The 18,970-nt window shown below is 46.5% G+C and overlaps 1 protein-coding gene across 3 annotated transcripts in view; it reads left to right on the top strand.

Moving 5' to 3' along the window:
- Positions 1–18,970, top strand: part of CELF4 (CUGBP Elav-like family member 4) — a 108,139-nt gene that overhangs the window by 80,054 nt on the left and 9,115 nt on the right. The gene's annotated exons all lie outside the window — the stretch shown is intronic.

Below are 18,970 nucleotides of genomic sequence, written 5' to 3'. Positions count from 1 at the left end.
AAGAAAGGCTCTTTGGGATGGATGCCCAGCTGGTGTAATGCATTAGATCGCAGTGGAGCCGTGCTGATTTCTATCACCTAAAGATCTGGCCTTCTGAGTGTAAGTCACCAAAGAGGTCTGGTTCTGGGCCCTGTCAGCAGGCAGACGTGTGATATCTGTGTTTGATTTCTCTGCAGGGTCTCCCCTCCCCCTCTCAAACGCTTACTATGCTGCTGTAAATGCCACAGTCCAGTGCTGTCGTGGGGCAGCGAGGACTCTGTCCACTTTCATCTGTGTACCTTGCCTCCCCAGTTCCTCTCCCTCCAAACTGCAGTTTCCAGGGGTGGTGGGTGTCTCTCGGGATGTTCTTTGCCGCTGTTCTCTCTGATGTTCCCGCACTCACCACTGGCATCTGTCATCCCTGATTCCCTGCCCTCGCTTGCTCTTTGCACACACATCCTTCGAGAGGTGCTGGGAGGCAAACTATTTTTTTTAATTGCCCTAACTCAGGATTCTCTGCCTGCAGCTGATCTGGACCCAGTTTCTGGGGGATCCCTCCACACTTCGGACTTTTATTTTGTTTTGGTTTGGATGTCTCTGTCAATCTCCACACCATGCCTCCCTGACCCGTCCCCTCCCTTGTCTCCTCCACCTTTCCCCTCAAACAACCCTTCCAACCACTCTTGGCCGGTTTTCCACTGGAAACCAGCGCCATGCTGATAGACGCCAGCTGGCTTGGACTGACATGGTCATCGAGAGTTCCTGGCTCCAACATCCCCCTTGTCTATGCGCTTCCTCCTCTCCATCCAGAGAGCATCTGAATGGAACTGTGGAGAGACCATCACAGCGTTCTTCTCAGCCCTCCCATTCTCAGCCTCACACTCTTCGGCATTCATAAACTCTTGGGCATTAAGAGGGGAGGAGCTCAATGTGAGGATTCGTCTTGGGGCATTTCAAATAAGCATTACACTTTTGACGCAGTTCCAGCTCCTTCTTGTTTTACAGCCCCAATGGTACCCTGCCCCGATGGGAGCGCCAGCCTAATTCTACATGTCATCGATATGCTGATGGTATCGATAGCATGTGACGGTAAAGCTGGAGCTTCTGGCGGTGAAATGGCTGTCTCCACACTAGACTAGATATAGAAATAATGGACCAAGTTCTCCTCCTGACGGAGGTGGAAAGCAGAGGGAACTCAGTTGTAAGTTAGTTGAGGTGTGAGGGTGGAGTAAGTGAGATGACAATCAGGCCCAATGAGGTGGGAGGATCATCGGGGGGCCTAGAGTGCTGGGTTCAGATTTCTCTGTTCTCTTCTCAACTCAAACCCATCCTGGGCTTGTGACTTTGGGTATGTCTACACAGCCAGCGGCATTGTCGGCAGCGCAGGATCGATTCCGCAGGATCGATTGAGCGGCAGTGGAGACCCACTCAATCAAACCCGGAAGTCGATGCCGTTAATCCACCCCTGCAAGAAAAGCAACGCTGCATCGACCGGAAGGCATTTCCCGTTGGCACAGCATAGTGGGGACACCGCTGTTAGTTCGTAAGTCGACGGGAGATATTCAAGCTACTCTACGTAGCTTGTATATCTCCTGTCAACTGCCGCTGAAATCTGCTGGCAGTGTAGACCAGGCTTTAGTCACTAATCCCACTGAAATCCTGTAGAAGCTACCTGAGTTTTTGCAGTAAACTTTCCCTTGGCACCTATGTTTCTGCTTCTGAGCACATGCATGGCAGCTTCCCTGTAGACGTGCAGGGGCCTAACTCCCGCCTAGGAGCGAATCACGAACCGGGGGGTAATAAATGTTCAGCTGCCCACCAGGTCAGGCCCCTCAGGCGAGGTCCCACAAAACAGCTGGGGGGAATTAGAGAGGAAAGAAGATGACTTCCCTTACATAAACTTCTCTTAGACAGTTAGCAGATGATACCAAACTGTGAGAGATTGTCAGCACTTTGGAGAACAAGATTAGAATTCAAAATGATCTTGATAAACCAGAGAAATGGTCTGAAATAAATAGGAGGAAATTCAATAGGGACAAATGCAAAGTACTGTACGTAGGAAGGAATAATCAATTGCACACACACAAATGGAAAATGACTGCCTAGGAAGGAGTACTACAGAAAAGGATCTGGGGTTACAGTGCATCACAAACGAAATATATCAGCAATTTAATATTGTTTCCAAAAAGCAAACATTATTCCGGGCTGTATTAGCAGGGAGTTGTAAGCAAGACATGAGAAGTAATTCTTTCACTGAGAAAGCCTCAGCTGGAGTACTGTGTCCAGTTCTGGTCACCCCACTTTGAAAAAGATCTGGACACATTGGAGAAAGTCCAGAGGAGTGCAACCAAAATGATTAAAGGCCTAAACTGAAAAAACTGGGGTTTTTTAGACTGGAGAATAGAAGAATCGGGTGTGGGGAGAAGTGATAACAGTCTTCAAGTATGTAAAAGGTTGTTATAAAGAGGAGGGTGATAAATTGTTCTCCTTAGCCACTGAGCACAGGACAAGAAATAACGGACTAACATTTCAGCAAGGGAGATTTAGGTGAGACATTAGGAAAAACTTCCTAATTGTAAAGGCAGTTAAGCACTGGAACAAATCTCCGGCATTGGAGGTGTTTAAGAAAAGGTTAGACAAACACCTGTCAGGGACGCTCTAGAGCAGTGTTTCTCAACCTTTTTGATACCAGAGACCGGGTTCCTATACTGTGTCAGGGAGATCTCAGGGACCGGTGCTGGTCCAGGGACCGGTCATTGAGAAACACTGGTCTAGATTATACTTAGTCCTGCCTCAGTGCAGGGGACTGGATTAGATGACCTGTGGAGGTCACTTCCCATCCCACATTTGTATAACATTCAGCCTAGCGGTTAGGTTACTCACCTAGGATGTAGTGGTTCAAGTCCCTCCTTCACCTAAATAGGAAGAAGGGTTCTGCTGTATCTCGGGTGTGTGCCTAGGCATGGGCTCTTGGCTATTCTGTAGTGGGAGGGGCTCTCACAATCTCTCCTGATGAAGCTCTTCTGTGGTGGATAAATAAAGAGTCACTGGAGCAGGGGGGAATTGATGCTGGGTCTCCCACGTCAGTATGCATTTTAATACAGCTAAATGTAAATGTAGACATCCAGGAACAAAGAATGTGGGCCACACTTACAGGATGGGGACTCTATCCTGGGAAGCAGTGATTCTGAAAAAGCTTTGGAGGTTATGTCATGGAGTGTAAGGCCAGAAGGGATCAGCAGCTCCTCTCTTGTGACCTCCTGCATATCACAGGTCACCAACAGCCAGACACTAAACCCAACAACCAAAGGTGGCTAAGCAGTCATGGTGGTAATCAGCTGAACATGAGCTCCCGGGGTGATGCTCTGGGCAAAAGGGCTAATGCCACCGTTGGATGCTTAAAGAGGGAAATCTCAAGTAGGAGCAGAGAGGTTATTTTATTTCTGTACTTGGCACTGGTGCGACCACTGCTGAAGTCCTGGGTCCGGTTCTGGTGCCCACATTTCAGAAAGGATGGTGATAAATTGGAGAGGTTCAGAGAAGAAGCACAAAAGTTATTAAAGTATTAGAAAACCTGCCTGATAGTGACAGCGTCAAGGCGCTCAGTCTAATGAGCTTAACGAAGAGAAGGGTAAGGAGTGACTTGATTACAGTCTATACGTGCTTACATGGGAAACAAATATTAGAAAAACGGGCACTTTAGCCTAGCAGAGAAAGATATAACATGAGCCAATGGCTAGACATTGAAGCTACACAAATTCAGACCGGAAATAAGGCATACATTTTTGGCAGTGAGGGTAATTAACCATTGGAACAATTTAACAAGGGTGATGGTGGATTCTCCGTACCTGGGAATTTTTAAATCAAGATTGGAGGTTTTCTATAAGATCTGCTCTAGGGTTTTTTTCAGGAAGTTCTATGGCCAGTTTTCTTCAGGAGGTTGGACTAGCTGACCACAGAGCTCCCTTCTGGGCTTGGACTCTCTCAGTCTGGGCGAGTGCTTTAACCACCAGGCTACAGAGTCACTCTCATGTTTTTTCTTTCTTTCTCTCTCACTCTCTCTCATAGTCATTTGGGCGAGAGAGAGTGAGCTCACACACAGAGAATGACCTCCAGATCTCCAGATGTGGGAGGTCCGGGATGCCGTCCCCCTGCTCTAATGAGTCTTTAATTATTTATCCATGCACTTTCAACAGGAGAGGTTGAGGGAGCCCCACATCAGAATATCACAGAGTGCCATGATTAGGGCAGTCGCTTGAGTGCCTTTTGAAATCCCTTCTCCCTGGGGACTTGAACCGGGGGCCTTCCACATCCCAGCTGAGTATCCTAAACCTTGGGCTAAAAGTTATGAGACTTGTCCTCATTTCCCTCCCCACCCCACCGGCTTCTTGTAAAATTGGCATCGGTTCCTAACGCTAAAGAAAGTTCACAGCTAGGAATCTCAAGCAGAGCGAGGGGCCTGCATGCAGCCTTGACGTAGGCACCGCTTTCCGAGAGAGCTGTGGGGCTCAGCAACCCGTCCTCATTGCCCCATCAGTGTCTCCCATTGGCTAGTTTAGTGGTCCCCCAGCCTAGCACGCTGGTGTTATGGTGAATCCCATCCTAAGGCATCCATCTCTCCCCGTCCATTGCCCAGGGAGCCTGGGCGCCAAACTCAGGCTTTGTGGATCAGAGTGATTTTCCAGGCACCTGAAAGTTAAGCGTTGTTGTGACACTCAGTGTAACTCAGCGGGCCTAGAGCCTTTCATGTGTTCAGGCTTTACTCCAGCCAAGAGGGTCTGTTCTCAAGCGACAGGAACCTCTGTTTATTCCCCTAGGAGGTAGGTGGGGATTGTCACACACACATAACTTGAAAGAAAAAGGATCGTTTAGTGCTTAGCACGCTGCTCTGGGATTCAGGAGGGTCTGATTCAATGACCTGCTCTGCCAAAGACTCTGTGTGCCTCCTTGAGCAGTTCAGTAAGGGCTGGATTCATAGAGGGACTTGGGCATTGCAGAGCCTGACTCCTGGGCCTCCTGACAGCTAGTGAATTCACAGCCCCGAGGTAGGTGGCCAGGGGGACATTTAGGTGCCTAAGGGTATGTCTGTACTTCGAGCTGGGACTGTGAGGAGACATACCTGTGCTCACTCTGATCAAGGCAGTGTGCTAAAAATAGAGCGCATCTGTGAAAATGGGAGGGACTAGCCGGCCCGAGTACATGCCCATCTCAGATACTAGGCACGTACCCAGGCCAGTAGCCCCTGCCACAGTGACATGCTATTGTTAGCACTCTAGCGCGGTCAGAGCGAATGCGGGTATGTCTCCTGGGGCTGGGAATGAACTCCTCAGCTCGAAGTGTAGACATACCTGCAGAAAGGGATTCTCAGAAGGCAGAAAGCTGAGCAGGGAGTAGCCTAAGGATATGTCTACACAGCGATTAGACACCCGCAGCCAGGTTCTACGACTCTGCAAAGTGGGAGGGCCCCAGAGCTTGGGCTGCAGCCTACGGCAAAACGTCCACACGTCAGTTAAACAGCTTCTCCTCGTTCTCCCGAGTCCCCTGGCACAGGCCAGCTGCAGGTGTCTAATTGTAGACATCCCCTAAGCTAGCAAGGGGTGAAAGGCAGAGGAAAGGCCCAGATCTCCAAAGATATTTAGGTCCTAATTCACAGTGGTCTGTGCTTTGAGCACCTGACAGGCCAGGGGGAGGCACCTATCTCTGCCCAGGATTCTCAGCCAGGAACCCTCTCCTGGTGTGAGGTGTCTGCAGCAGGTCAGCCTTGGCTCATGAAAAACCAGAGAAAGGGGCCCAGCACACAGCACCTTGGGCCATGCTGGGGAGATAGACAGGGAAATCCCTGGTGTGCAAATCCCTCTGGGGGCTTCAGCTTGAGCGAGGGCTCTCAGTTGCTCATTAGCTGGTGTCAGGATTCAGACAGCTTGGTGCATGCCCACTGGTGCAGACGTAGGCGGGCACAGGGTTAGACAGTGGCTGAGCAGAGGTTCTGAGATTGACATTGGAACTTGATGCTGGATGTAGGCACCTGAAGTCGCAGGTAGGTACTTGGATATCTCTGTGAATCTGGCCCTTTGTTTCTCTGTTCCTCGGTTCCCCATCTGTAAGACAGGGATAATAGCCCAGTGCCACCTCACAAGCGCACTGTGAGGATAAATACATTAAAGATTGGGAGACACGCAGATACCATGGTAATGAGAGGCCACTAAATACTGAGGTCATGTCAATCTACAAGGCAAAAGCAATACAGCTCGGCTAAGGGAGGGTGGGGAGAGAGACTGTAGTTTACAGAGAACTGGGACATCATTACAAAGGAGCAGCCTGAATGAGGACACAAAGCCAGTGCCTAGCTAAGGAGATGAGGTTAAGGGAGCAGGATGCGAGGAATGAGAGGAGAATAACAGCACATGCTGAGAAATGCTAAGGGTAATTGCTGTAGATTGGAAGCCTGCAGCTCTCCATCTGTCTTGCTCCGCACATCCAGGCCATGTCCTGCCATTTTCCCCTGCATTACATTTCTAAGATCTGTCCCTTTCTTTCTGTCCTGGCAGCTAAGGGTTTCTAGGTCCAGACCTCATCATCTTCCCTCTGGAACGCTGCTCCTCAACATCCACATCTCTCCCGGCCCCTGTCCATACAAAACTCAGCCGCTCGGGCCTACCTTTTGCCCATTGCTATCACTACATCAGCCTCTATTTGAGGCCCCCAATGGCTCTGTGTTTTCCATCCTATCAAGTTCAAGCTTCTTTACTTTGCCTTCAGGGCCCTTCATGATTCTGCCCTTCCTAATGACCCAACTCTGTCTCCTATTGCCTCATTCCCAGCACCCCACAGCAGCCTCAACCACTACCTGTCGTCTTCTTTTACAGTCACCTTCAATCTTCATGCTTTTCCCCATGCTGCTTTCCACTCATGGAAGGCCATTCAAAACCAAATCCATAGTCATTGACCTTTCCCTTCTTAAGAACCACCTCCACTGTGACGCCTATTGATATGTAGACTCAGGGGCACACAGGGTGTGTTGATATTTATTTACTTATTTTGATATATGTATGTATGTATACATACATATGTTGTGGTGGGGGGGTGTATATGCATATGCAATATGATTGATATGTAGTACATATATATGCATATGCGATATGATTGGTAAATAGTTCATACTGGCCCCACTCAGAAAGTTCATTCCAGTTCCAAAGATATTATTGGTTCTCGTGGTAATTCTCCTTTCTAGGTATGTGGAATATTTAAGTATGCCCAATATGTGTGTATGTTGTAATGATTAGTGTAGACAGCACCTCCGCCAGGAGGTGGTGCTATATCATGATCATACTGTTAAGCTGTTGTATGTTATTACGTTTGTTGATCGGACGGTGGGGGTTAGCAGGAAGTTCAGTCCTGCCTCTATATACTGGAGTTGGTCCTAGCAGTGCCCCAATAATTCCCTCCGCGCCTATGAGCGAGTAGTGCAACTGGTGGCACTGCCTTCAAGATGTCAAACGCACTTTTGTTTGAGAAGGAATTTACCGATCATGCAGAGGAAACAGGAATTTGTGAGCGCTTGACAGACTTTGAGCTGTCACTCTCTGTGAATAAAATGGACTGATGAAAAAAAACAGCACAGTACTTAACAGTGGTTTTGGATGGTGATGCCAAAGCATTTTACCAGCAGCTTCCCAGTGCAGATTGTGTGTCTTATGCATAGTTATGCAAACATTTATGCAACTGCTATAAGAGGGGATTAGCCCCTTTGAAATACCGGAAGGAATGGTAAATCAGGAGGTGGCTGGAAGAGGAACCCCTTGTCCCATTCCCCTCTGCAATCTGGGCCGGTATATCGCTGTGTCGCCCCCAATCCTGGGGCCTGTCGTGCACTTGCCTCGCTGTGTGAATCCCCCACTCTTGGGTCAGCCCACGCACAGCCACCTGCAAGCAAGCGGTCCCTGATTTAGTGAGTGAGTGAATCTGGCCAGCCACTCGTGGGATTATGCACGGGTGTGACTCCCTGCGAATGTCCCCAGATGCAACCCTAGGAACTGCCGTTTTACCGAGTTCAGTGCTGCCCACTGGACTCTGCAAGCTCATTGCTTAGTCAATATATCAAAGAAATTGATAAGCACCAGCTCTGTCACTTTAAATGAAGTCTCTACAGACACCCAAACCACATGCACTGCTTTAGATAAAACAAACACATACATTTATTAAGTACAGAAGGCTTTTAAGTGATTATAAAACAGAGGATTATAAATCAGATTTGATCAGAAGTAAATAAAAGGCAAATCGCATTCTAAACTAAGCTTAATTCTTCCAGTAGCTTCCCAAACTTAGATAATGCTCCCCACAGGCTGGCTGATGACTCCTCCTCAGCCAGGCCCTCCCTCCGTGCACAGTCTTTCAATTGCTTGGTGTTGTCTTGTAGATGGAATGCAAGAGAGAGCTCAGAGACCAAAATGACTCTTCCTTTAACAGGTTCCCCCACCACCCCCTGGGCACAGGCGACTGGCAATGTCCAGCATGGCTTTTCCTCCACTTGGGTCAAATGAGCATCACCTTAGCAGATGCTCAGGCCAGTCCATTGTTCCTAGAAGAGCTAGATTGGTTTATGCATGCCTTTGTGAGGTGTGAATTCTCACTGCTGCTTCTAGTGTTCGCCTAGATCTGCTTCAAAACATGTGAGACACACATTTAGGAATATTACATAGCAGAGTTTCATACCCACACATATGACACTGCAAGAAACACACTACTGTAACAACATTGTTCAGCATATCATGAGCATTCCAAAAATACCTTACTTGTCATAAAGACAATACAGTTACACTGTAAGGGTGAACATGAATGACACACAATCACACTGTAAGGGTGTACATGGGGTGCATTATGTTCACACCCCTACATAGTTATTTGTGTACATTAAGGAGACTGTTTCACAAGGCTTTCCCTGCATCACTGTATCTGGGAGATGGCTTGAGTGAAGCAAAACCCGCTGTGCCGAATCTTGAACTAGCCGTGCATAGAGGGAAGTGGGAAGCCATGAGAGAATCAGAGAATAATAGAATCCTAGAAGATTAGGGCTGGAAGGGACCTCAAGAGGTCACCTAGTCCAAGCTCCTGCTCAAAACAGGACCAACCCCAAATAAACCATCCCATGTCCTATGTGAAACATCAGTTTATAAATGGTTTAGCAGTGAAACATCATAACATGCTGGCGAAGGAGGATAACGAACTAGACAAAGCTATGGACCAGATTATATGCTAAATTCAAAATACAGAAACATAAATTGGGGTTTCCTAAAAGGTATCAGCCGTTAATTCCAAGCCTTAGGGTGACTCCTTTATACCAGACACAGCACTTCAAAAAATGATTGCTAGTGCAGTAGCAAAAAAATTGGAGGAGACCCAAGTGCAAGTTTTTCACAGGTGACCCATGGGTCAGAAGAGAGAGACTGTTTCCCGAGTGGGTCCCAGCTGCCAGATGACATTTGCAGGTGATGCTTAGGCAGAGGGCTTTGGAAACGGATTTGCCCAAGCAGAGGGAAGCCACAACAGGGAAGCTAAAAGTTGCTGAAGCAGTAGGGTCACCATCAGCAAGTATTATGATGGCCAATGTGAAGAGTTACATGTTAGTCTGGGTCTGGAGACATCAACAGCCAGGAAAATCACAATGCTGTTGAACTCTGCATTTGAGTTAAGTCTGACCCATGGTGAACACCCAGTGCTGATGGAAGAACAGGGAAAAAGGAAGAAAATTTGAAGTGCAGGAGTTAAATTAGTGACTATGAATCATCAGCCACTGTTGACATCAAGGGAAATTCAGCTCTCTGTGAATTTGGGGCCTCCGCATCCTAAATGGTTTTCAGCTGAGAGCACCACAAGAAGTCCTGAGATGTTAATAGAACACACTTGTCCTTGGACAATATTCAGATATCCCTGCAGAATGTGAGTAGGAGGAAGTGTGGACTTTGGGGAGCAACTTTGGGGCTTTAGAGATGCCTCCACCACGTCTAGAGGGTGCCAAGAATGAACTGCTTCCTGTGGTGTCTCAGGATAAAGTGGTGGTGACGTCAGGTCATCATGCAAGGATAAAGGACTGCTACTATGATCCTCTAGGAACATTTGAATCTACTAATACGTAGTCAGGATTGTTGTGTAGCAGAACTCTGTTTCAAGCTGGACCAGGAACTTGTGACTTGTAACGGGAGACTGATTGTGGAGGAGGAATTGCCAGGATGTTCTCAGAACCTCAAGATGCTGCTGTCTTCAACAGTCTGTCCACAACAGGTAGGCCTGGCCTGGAAGACTTGAGCCCCGATCATCTAGATCCAGCTACGAGTGAGTGGTCCATGGCTGAATATAGGACATGAGTGTGCAGACGAACACAGAGACCTGCATGAGTGGCAGACTACTTGGATTCCTGGGAGTCATTCTTCAAATTCTTATTTTACAAGAGGGAGCAAATTTGGAACGTTTCGTGTAGACAGTAGAGATGGCTCTGTGTCTTTATCTTAGTGTTAGGCTCTTGTCTTATAAGTTGTTCTGGTTTTGTTCTGACCTGGGATTTAGCAGGAATTTCCATCCTGCCTGTGTATACTGGAGTTGGTACAGTGGTACAGTGTCCGAAGAGATATCTGTCATTCTATAAGCGAGTATTACAAACATATCATATACAAAAAATGTATGATGAAAGAACAGTACTAAGGCTGCAAAATCAAGCATTCAAATGTTAGGAAATGCCAGAATTCATGCTGCCCGTACATCATTAAGGCTACTGTGTGTGTATTATGATACAGCTCTTAATTGCATGGTGACATGCTATCTGTTGCATGCCTTCTTCAGTGCACAGATGAGGAGGTTACAATAACAAAAGTGAGAGATGGCCATGTTCTGGACAAATGTTTTAGCAGTGGAGAGAGAGAGGAAAGGATAGCTTTTGGCGATATTAATGAGATAGACATGACAGAAATTAGCAAGAGAGGATACGGATGAGGCAGCAGAGTAAGCATTAGTACGCTGGGGTGTAAAGTAAGACATGGACAAATTAGGAACATATGAACTACCATAGTATATCCAACCAGGGATCCATCTAGTCCAGTAGCCTGCCTCTGACAGTGGCTGGCACCAGATACTTCTGCCCATAGAGGAACTGCCTTCCTGATGCCTCTTCATTGTTTTTTATTTGTATTTCTGTAGCATTTGGGAACCCCATTCATGGCCCAGAACCCCATTGTGCTAGGCGCTGTACAAACGCAGGACAAAAAGACAGTCCCTCTCCCAGAGATGTTAGATTAGGCTTATGCTCTGAAGTATGAGGGTTTATCGCTCTACATTTTTATCCCGTTCTATATATCGATGAATTTTGTTATTTTCCATATGAATGGCTCATGCTGCTTTGAATCCTATAAACTCAATATCCCATGGCAATGAGTTTTGTGGGTTTGGTTATGCATTGTGAAAGTTTCATAGATTTTAAAGGGACCATTATGATCATCTAGTCTGACCATCTGCAAAACACAGGCCTGAAAATCTCACCCAGTGATTCCTATGAATAGCCCAGCTTGTGGTGGAACTGCAGCATAGCTTTTAGAAAGCCATCCAGTCTTCGTTTGAATCCATCACCTCCCTTCGTAAGCTCTTGCAGTGGTTTGTCAGCCTCACTTTTAAACATCTGCATCTTATTTCCAATTTGAAATTTGCCAACGTCCATTTCCACACATTAGATCCTATTATGCCTTTGTCTGCTAGACCTGTGTGATTTAGGAGCCTAGGTCATCTTCTCCAATGTGAACTCAAGTCTCATTGAAAGTCAATGAAATGTAGGCTCCAAGGACCTAAGCTGTTTTTGAAAATGGGCCTAAGTCACTTAGGCAGTAAAATTTTCAAATGCACCTATCTGCACCATCTCTACCTAGGTAAAGCTCCTTTAGTTTCTCATTTTAAGGCATGTTTTCATGCCGTGAATCATTCTTGTAACTTTTCTTTGAACCCCTTCCCTGGGAGCTGTTGAAATCTCATAAAGAAATGTACAGAAGGAGGAAAGGATGGGTTTGCAGATGGAAATCCAATTTCTGGAGCGGGTGAGGAGGATGAGGAGCCATCAGTGTAAATACTGAAGGACCAGTCGGTGAGGTAGGAGGCAGACTAGGAGTGCGCAGAATCATGGAAGCCAAAAGAGGAGAGAAAGCAAAGGAGGTGAGATTGATTAGCAATGTTGAAAATACCAGAGAAAGCAAGGCTAGTAAGAACAGAGACTTGCTGCATCTAGGAAAACCTCATTGGTCATTGCTGAGCGGGGAGGACAGTTTTGGAGGAGTGGAGATGGTGCATGCCAGAGTGAAGGAATCATGGAACGAGCTGGAGGAGCAGGGCGTGGACAGCATTCTGGAAGAAGTGGGAGAAAAGGGAAGGTGGCAAAATGATAAACAGATCAGAAGAGGTGGCTCAAGACGTACTAGAGCAGGTTTGGAGGCAGACAGAAAGTAGCCAGAGGAAAGAGATCAGTTAAAGAGAAAGGAGAGAAAGGGAGTGAAGGGTGAGGACAAAAGGCGCTGGAGCCCAGGGGACAGTTTGAGGGGGTGATAAATGCTAGTGTTATCTTCTTTAAGATCTGGTTAGATAATCACCTGGCAGGGATGGTCTAGCTGCTACTTTGAGTGCAGGGGACTGGACTAGAAGACCTCTCAAAGTCACGTCCAGTCCCACGATTCTATGATTCTGTGTATGAAATGTGATTGCAGTTCAAGACTGAGGTGAACTGCAGAGTTGTGGGGTGGGACCAGGGCTGGAACAGCGGGAGGAGATGCGGGCAGCGCTGAGATGTGTTGGCAGAGTTGCCGGGGGACTTGGCGGGGCCAGAAGTGAAATAGCAGTGAGTGCTGCATATCAAGACGGGGGGCGGGTTGCGTTAACACAGCTGTGTGGGGCATTGTAGGTCATGGGCAGAGCTCCATGAGACCTAGGATTGGAACAATAGGGGCGGAGCTGCATGGTCTAGAGAGTGGCAGCTTCTTATCTCACCTCTCCCACTGGCTTGGGCAAGTCACTTCACCTCTCTCCAGGTGCCGTATGTGTGAAACGAACCCCGCCCATGCCAGACCGGGATTGGCAAGCGCTGGGGAAGCAGAGCGCTGTTTGACCGCTGAGGATTGTTAGCAGTGCTGTTATTAAGCTTGTCAGGCTTTACCTTTAACTTGCTTTCAGATTTCATTAGTAAAGCCCCGTCCCACCCCACCTGCTCCCTGTCTCTTTAGCCCAAACCTCCCAGGATCAGCAGACTGGGCTTTTGCTGCCATCCTTCCAGTGGAGGGCTGCACAGGGGAACCAAGATCAGGCCCTGATCAGACTCACAGGCCAGCGGAGGCTCAAAGTGCCTACAGGCAGGGACACAATGAAAGTGGGGGCCTCGGGACCCCAACCCACCCCAGCTTTGCCACAGACTGATGCACAGATGATGCACAGACTGATGCACAGATCCACAGTCCCAATCTCTCTAGTGGGAGAGGAGGGAAGAGAGGTCCCAGACCCAGCTCCCCGCACCCTAAAGTCCTGCGCCACCATCTCCGCATGCTGTCTTCGCCATCTCTTCTGCTTCCGGGCCCCCTCTGGAAGGAGAGATGGCAACTCAGCACGGTTACATGTGGCGAGGCGAAGGGGGAGCACGGAAACCCCATGCACACACGAATGCTTCTCAGAATATAACTCGTGCATAAAGCAGGATCCTGCCCACAGGGAAATTGGGAACACAGCGCATGCTGTGACCTCGGCTACTTGGCTGGTCAGCTGGGCCCCCCTCCTTAGGAAATTCTGGTTGCATCCCTGTCTCTGGGCCCACATTTTTAAGCACCCACTCATCTGGAGCACATTGGTCTTTGAACCCCGCAACCCTTGCAACCTGATTTTCAGGGGTGCTGGGCACCCACTGCTCCAGCTGACGTCAACATGAGCTGCAAGCGACAAGCGCCTCTGCCGATCAGCTTCTCGGCATATCGAGTCGGATCCCCAAAACCAAGACACCCAGTAGGACACAACACTTCTGAAAATGTAGGCCAGGGAGTCAGCACACAGAGCCAGGGGTGCCTCATGTGATCCTCTGGCACCGAATGTCATGGATGCTTAGAGGAAGGCAGTAAAAAAGGTGAGGCAGGAGCAGAATGCTTTGAGAGAGTCTTGGGGGACTGCCAAAGGGACTGAAGGGAAAGGAAGGATTCTGATGTCAGAGTATGAAACATGGCCCACAGGAGGTGACACTAAACGGCTGAATGCAGCACCAGCTGCTCTGAAGGGAAAGATCTTGCAGGTCTGAGAAGAGGAGGAGTTTTTTGTCACCCGCTCCAAATTTGAACTCAGGTTCCATGCCAAAGCACTGGGCTGTGGTGTACTTTGATCCAAGGCGGTGGGAACACCCTCCGGCTGATAGGAAGTGGGTTGTGTGAATGAGAGAGATGCACAGAAAACTTATTGCAGCCCACTGATCTCCACAGCCATTGCAGTAAGTCAGGGGAGGTTTTGGTGGGAGGGGGTGTCTAAGGAGTCGAGCGATAGAAGTGTTAGGGATGTGAGCCACTATTCATTTACAACCTATAATTAATTTGATGTTTAGATTAATTTCTGATGCACTCTCAAAGGTGCACTGAAAGCATTTTTCCTTTATTATAATGTTGATTGCTTATTGGGGAGATAAATCTAACTGTCAGTTATGCACTGACTTACCAAAACTTTCAGGCCAGGCAAGCATGTATGCACAAGGAACAGCTGTTTGCAGCTCTTCAGTTAAAGGGACAGCTCTGCCTTTTCCCCAATAACTCCTATGCAGGAACATCTATACATTAGAAGCAGGGACTTTTTCTTCCTTTTGTAGTTTAGGAATTTATGAAAAGGGAATACATAAACAGAATCGTCTATTTCTCGCTCTGTCTAGACAGGCAAGTGATAGACACATGAATCTATATGTAAAATCCATAACTGTAGGTGCTCTTTTTATATTTGTGTACACGCACATACATACATTATAAATGCTTTTTACTTACTAAAATGTACACATGGTATCTTTGATCACTGCCACTAGAATTCAGTGGGAGTCAAAGGGGGACTGGCCATTTACATGGCTAACAAAAACTCCAGCGTTATTACAGTTAATGTAAACCCCTGTTTCCTTCCATGCAGAGGAGGGATGGTGCTCAGTTAATGATCAGCTATTCAATACCTGGTTTTATTCTCATTGTTCACTGTGGTGCCCTCGGCCTCATTAACTGCCCACTAGTCACACCCTGCTCTGAAGACAAAATTATTAATTTCCACATGGGCTTTCCCCTGGCCCCCATCTCCACAGGATCTGATTGCTTCACAAACATTAATGAATGTGTCTTCTCAACACCTCCGAGCGGTGAGGCGATTTTCTCCCCGTTTTACACATGGGGAGCTGAGGCACAGGGTGATTGAGGTCAAAAGTATCCACCAATTTTGAATGCCCAATTTGGGGTGCCTAGGACCTAATTTTTCAGTCCTTAGCATTATATAGCACTTTATATGTTCACTGCACAGCTCCCGGGGACTTCAGTTGCAGATGTGAGTGCAGCTACATTATGACATAAGAGAAGTTAAGCTTCAGTTGGCATTTACTATGGAAGAAGTAAACAGATCATCTTTCTGTCCATTGCAGCTCCTTAAAGCACAGGGGGTTTCAGCTGGCATAAAAAGGGTGGAATATAACTACAGCAGGTTGGATCAGGGATGGGTGTGGATTATTTGGGTACTTTTCCATTTGGGGTGCTATTTCTTCCACTCTTCCCATCTCTCCCATTGATACTAAATTAATTTAGTGCCAATTGAGAACCTCTTGATCCCAAAACCAAGATCATTTTTAATTTTTTAATGGCTCATTGCATGTTACAGGGATTTTTTTCTCATCAATTACATCTGTAGCATTAATTGCTATGCCTCACACAGTGACCCACGTGTAGAATTAGTTGTTGGGCTGGAAAGTTTCATTGAAAGCTATTAATCAATATTTCGAGCTTCTGAGCAGAAACTTTTAGGCCGGTGGTTCTCAACCTTTCCAGACGACTGTACCCCTTTCAGGAGGGTGATTGGTCTTGCATTGCCCAGGTTTCACCTCACTTTAAAACTACTTGCTTACAAAATCAGACATAAAAATACAAAAGTGTCACAACACACAATTACTGAGCAATTGCTGACTTTCTCATTTTTACCATATAATTATAAAATAAATCAATTGGAACATAAATATTATACTTCCATTTCAGTGTATAATATATAGAGCAATATAAACAAGTCATTGTCTGCAGGAAATTGTAGTTTGTATTGACTTCGTTAGTGCTTTTTATGTAGCCTGTTGTAAAACTAGGCAAATGTCTAGATGAGTTGCTGTATCCCCTGGAAGACCTCTGCGTACCTCCAGGGATATGCGTACCACTGATTGAGAACCACTGCCGTTTCAAGCCTTTTAATCCATTCATTAAGAGATGCCCCAACCTGGCAGTAATGATGCACAAGGCATTAGGATAACAAGAGGGAGGGTCGTTAGCTCTCATATAGCAAATGATCAGCATCTAGTGTTGCACCATGTCAAGAATTTGTGTTTATTTTTCACTGGCTTTTTAATGCCCACAAAACCATTTAAGAGTCTCCCTGGAACATTAAGGAGCCAATGAAAACTAGACACCAATTTTTAACCTAGTTCTTATTGCTTCCTTAGCTCATGTTTTCTTGCTACTGTTTATTATTTTATTAATCAGGAAGCAATGCCCCACCCTATAGTATCTTATTACACTTCTGGGTGCACCATTATGGTGATTTTGTGCATTGGGTCCAGTACCGGTCATTGGCAGCGACTATATCCAGAATTAGATGACCTATTGATCTCTTTGGACATGGAAAACATCATGTTCTTATTTAGGCTCTTCTCCAATTACCCAGAAATCCAGTAGCGCTGGTGAGAAACTCACATTGCCATAGATGAATCTGAAGCTAGGAATTTGATCAGGTGGATGAAGACAAGTGGTGGGAGCTACAGCAGCCATTGGCATCTTGATCATATCATGCTACTCCTACAAAGCAAACCCCGCTGTGGATTCAGCCAAGCCCTTATGCACAGCCTTAATTTTACAGCTCATTCCCATTAACTCCATGCCGAGCAGTTTGTTGAATCACAGCTAACCCACAGCTGGTGAAAAAATCCACAGAAGGCTCTCAGATGGCAAATCAAAAGATCTCCCTCTGCTGATCTTAGTATAGGCTGATCTGAGTATAGATACTGACTTCCACAGGAACCACCAACTGCCTCTCTTGTGAGCACAAATTATTCCTGATTGGTGAGTTTTCTCAGTGAAAGCCACTAGATATCAACTGTCGTTGGCATGGTGAACCATGTGATTCTCGAAGTTCAATGGAAACATGTATATTAGTCAGGGGCAGGGGAAAGTTGGTCACCTGAACACCACAGGTAGGATGAGACCTCTTTGTTATAATCATCCATGTCAAATTTCTGGTTCTTCTGTGTCTTCTTATATTAGAGATGATCCTGACCAAGAACCCTGTATTCAAACTTCACAGCTGGGGCCTGGCTCTGTAACAGGTGCAAATCAGAACCCCAAATCTGAACATACCCAAATTTAGTGAAAGTTCAGGTTCTGATCCAATGTTGAATCCAAACCTCATCCCTTGGACATGAGTCTGAATGGTCTTCTCCGACTTGCCAAGATCTCGGTTCCAACATAGCCCAGTTTGTCCTGGAAGAGAAGTATAAGAGGCTGTAGGAGGAAAAATTCCTCCTGGTTTGTACCATCCAAATTCAGGGTCATCCCGTACAGGCAGGCTTCTCTAACTTCTTCCGAACGGGACCACTGCTTTGAGAGAGTGTCTGGTGGACATCTGCCCCGCACAGACCACTTTCCCTCCTCTTTGTGATCACACTGTGTCCATGCAGCAACCAGAGCAACTGTGTACATGGAAAAGTGACATCAGGAATATGTTCATCCAATGCTAGCTGTCCCTTGTGCACTAAGCATTTTGATCTTTTGAAGGAAGTTAATCATGCTGTCTACTTTTACTCTTCATTCATTCTCCCTTTCCCCTCTGTTTGTTTCAACTGAAACAAGAGGAAGCGCCACTACCATGTGACCAGCCAGCTCTCTCAGTGGTCCGCAACCCACACTTTAGGACCCTCTGTTATAAGGCACTGACATCAGTGAATGCTACACCAACTTATGCCACTTCAATAGGCAAGCGCTAGTATGCCTAGAGATCTCAATGACCATGGGCTGTCTTAGAATGAATGATAGACAAGCAGATAGACTGAGCGTAGGAGCAAAAGGGACAGTTCTGATCATCGAGTCTGACAAAAGAACTCAATCAACCAAAGAACTCAATATTTTCATTATCAGGCCCATAATTTCTGTTTCAGCCGTAGCATATCTTTTAGAAAGACAAAAACTTCAGGTGATGGAAAATCCACTACATCCTGAGATCTGTTATTCCCATGGATAATTACCCACACTGTTAAAGTTTTTGCCTCATTTCTAGTCCAAATTTGCCTAAATTCCACTTCCAACCATTGGAGCTTTGTCCTAGTACTTTTTCTGCTGGAGGAAAACAGCCATCTACTATTAGAAATCTCTTGCCCATGTTCATACTCGTAGACTGTGGTCATGTCACTCTTAACCTTCCCTTGGATAAACTAAATAGATTGAACTTCTGAATTTTCTTACTATAAGGCATGATTTTTTTCAGATTCAGATCATTCTTGTAGTTTTCTCTGAACTTTTTCCAGTTTTCCAACAACCTTTTTGAAGCATGGATGTCAAGACACAGTATTCCAGTAATGGCCCCACTAATGCTATGTCACACAGAAGTAATACTATCTCCCTACTTCTATTTGCTATTCTCCATTTATACAACCAGAGATTGCAGTCAGCCTCTCAGCTACAGCATCACACTAGGCTCTCATGCTCAGTTGGTTGTCTACCATGATCCCTAAGTC

This window comes from Emydura macquarii, unplaced genomic scaffold, assembly GCF_026122565.2.
Source record: "Emydura macquarii macquarii isolate MOO-44397 ecotype Brisbane River unplaced genomic scaffold, CSIRO-AGI_Emac_v2 contig_3114, whole genome shotgun sequence".
NCBI lineage: Eukaryota > Metazoa > Chordata > Testudines > Chelidae > Emydura > Emydura macquarii.
The sequence above is the reverse complement of the archived record's forward strand: the minus strand, read 5'-3'. Positions and strand labels throughout refer to the sequence as shown.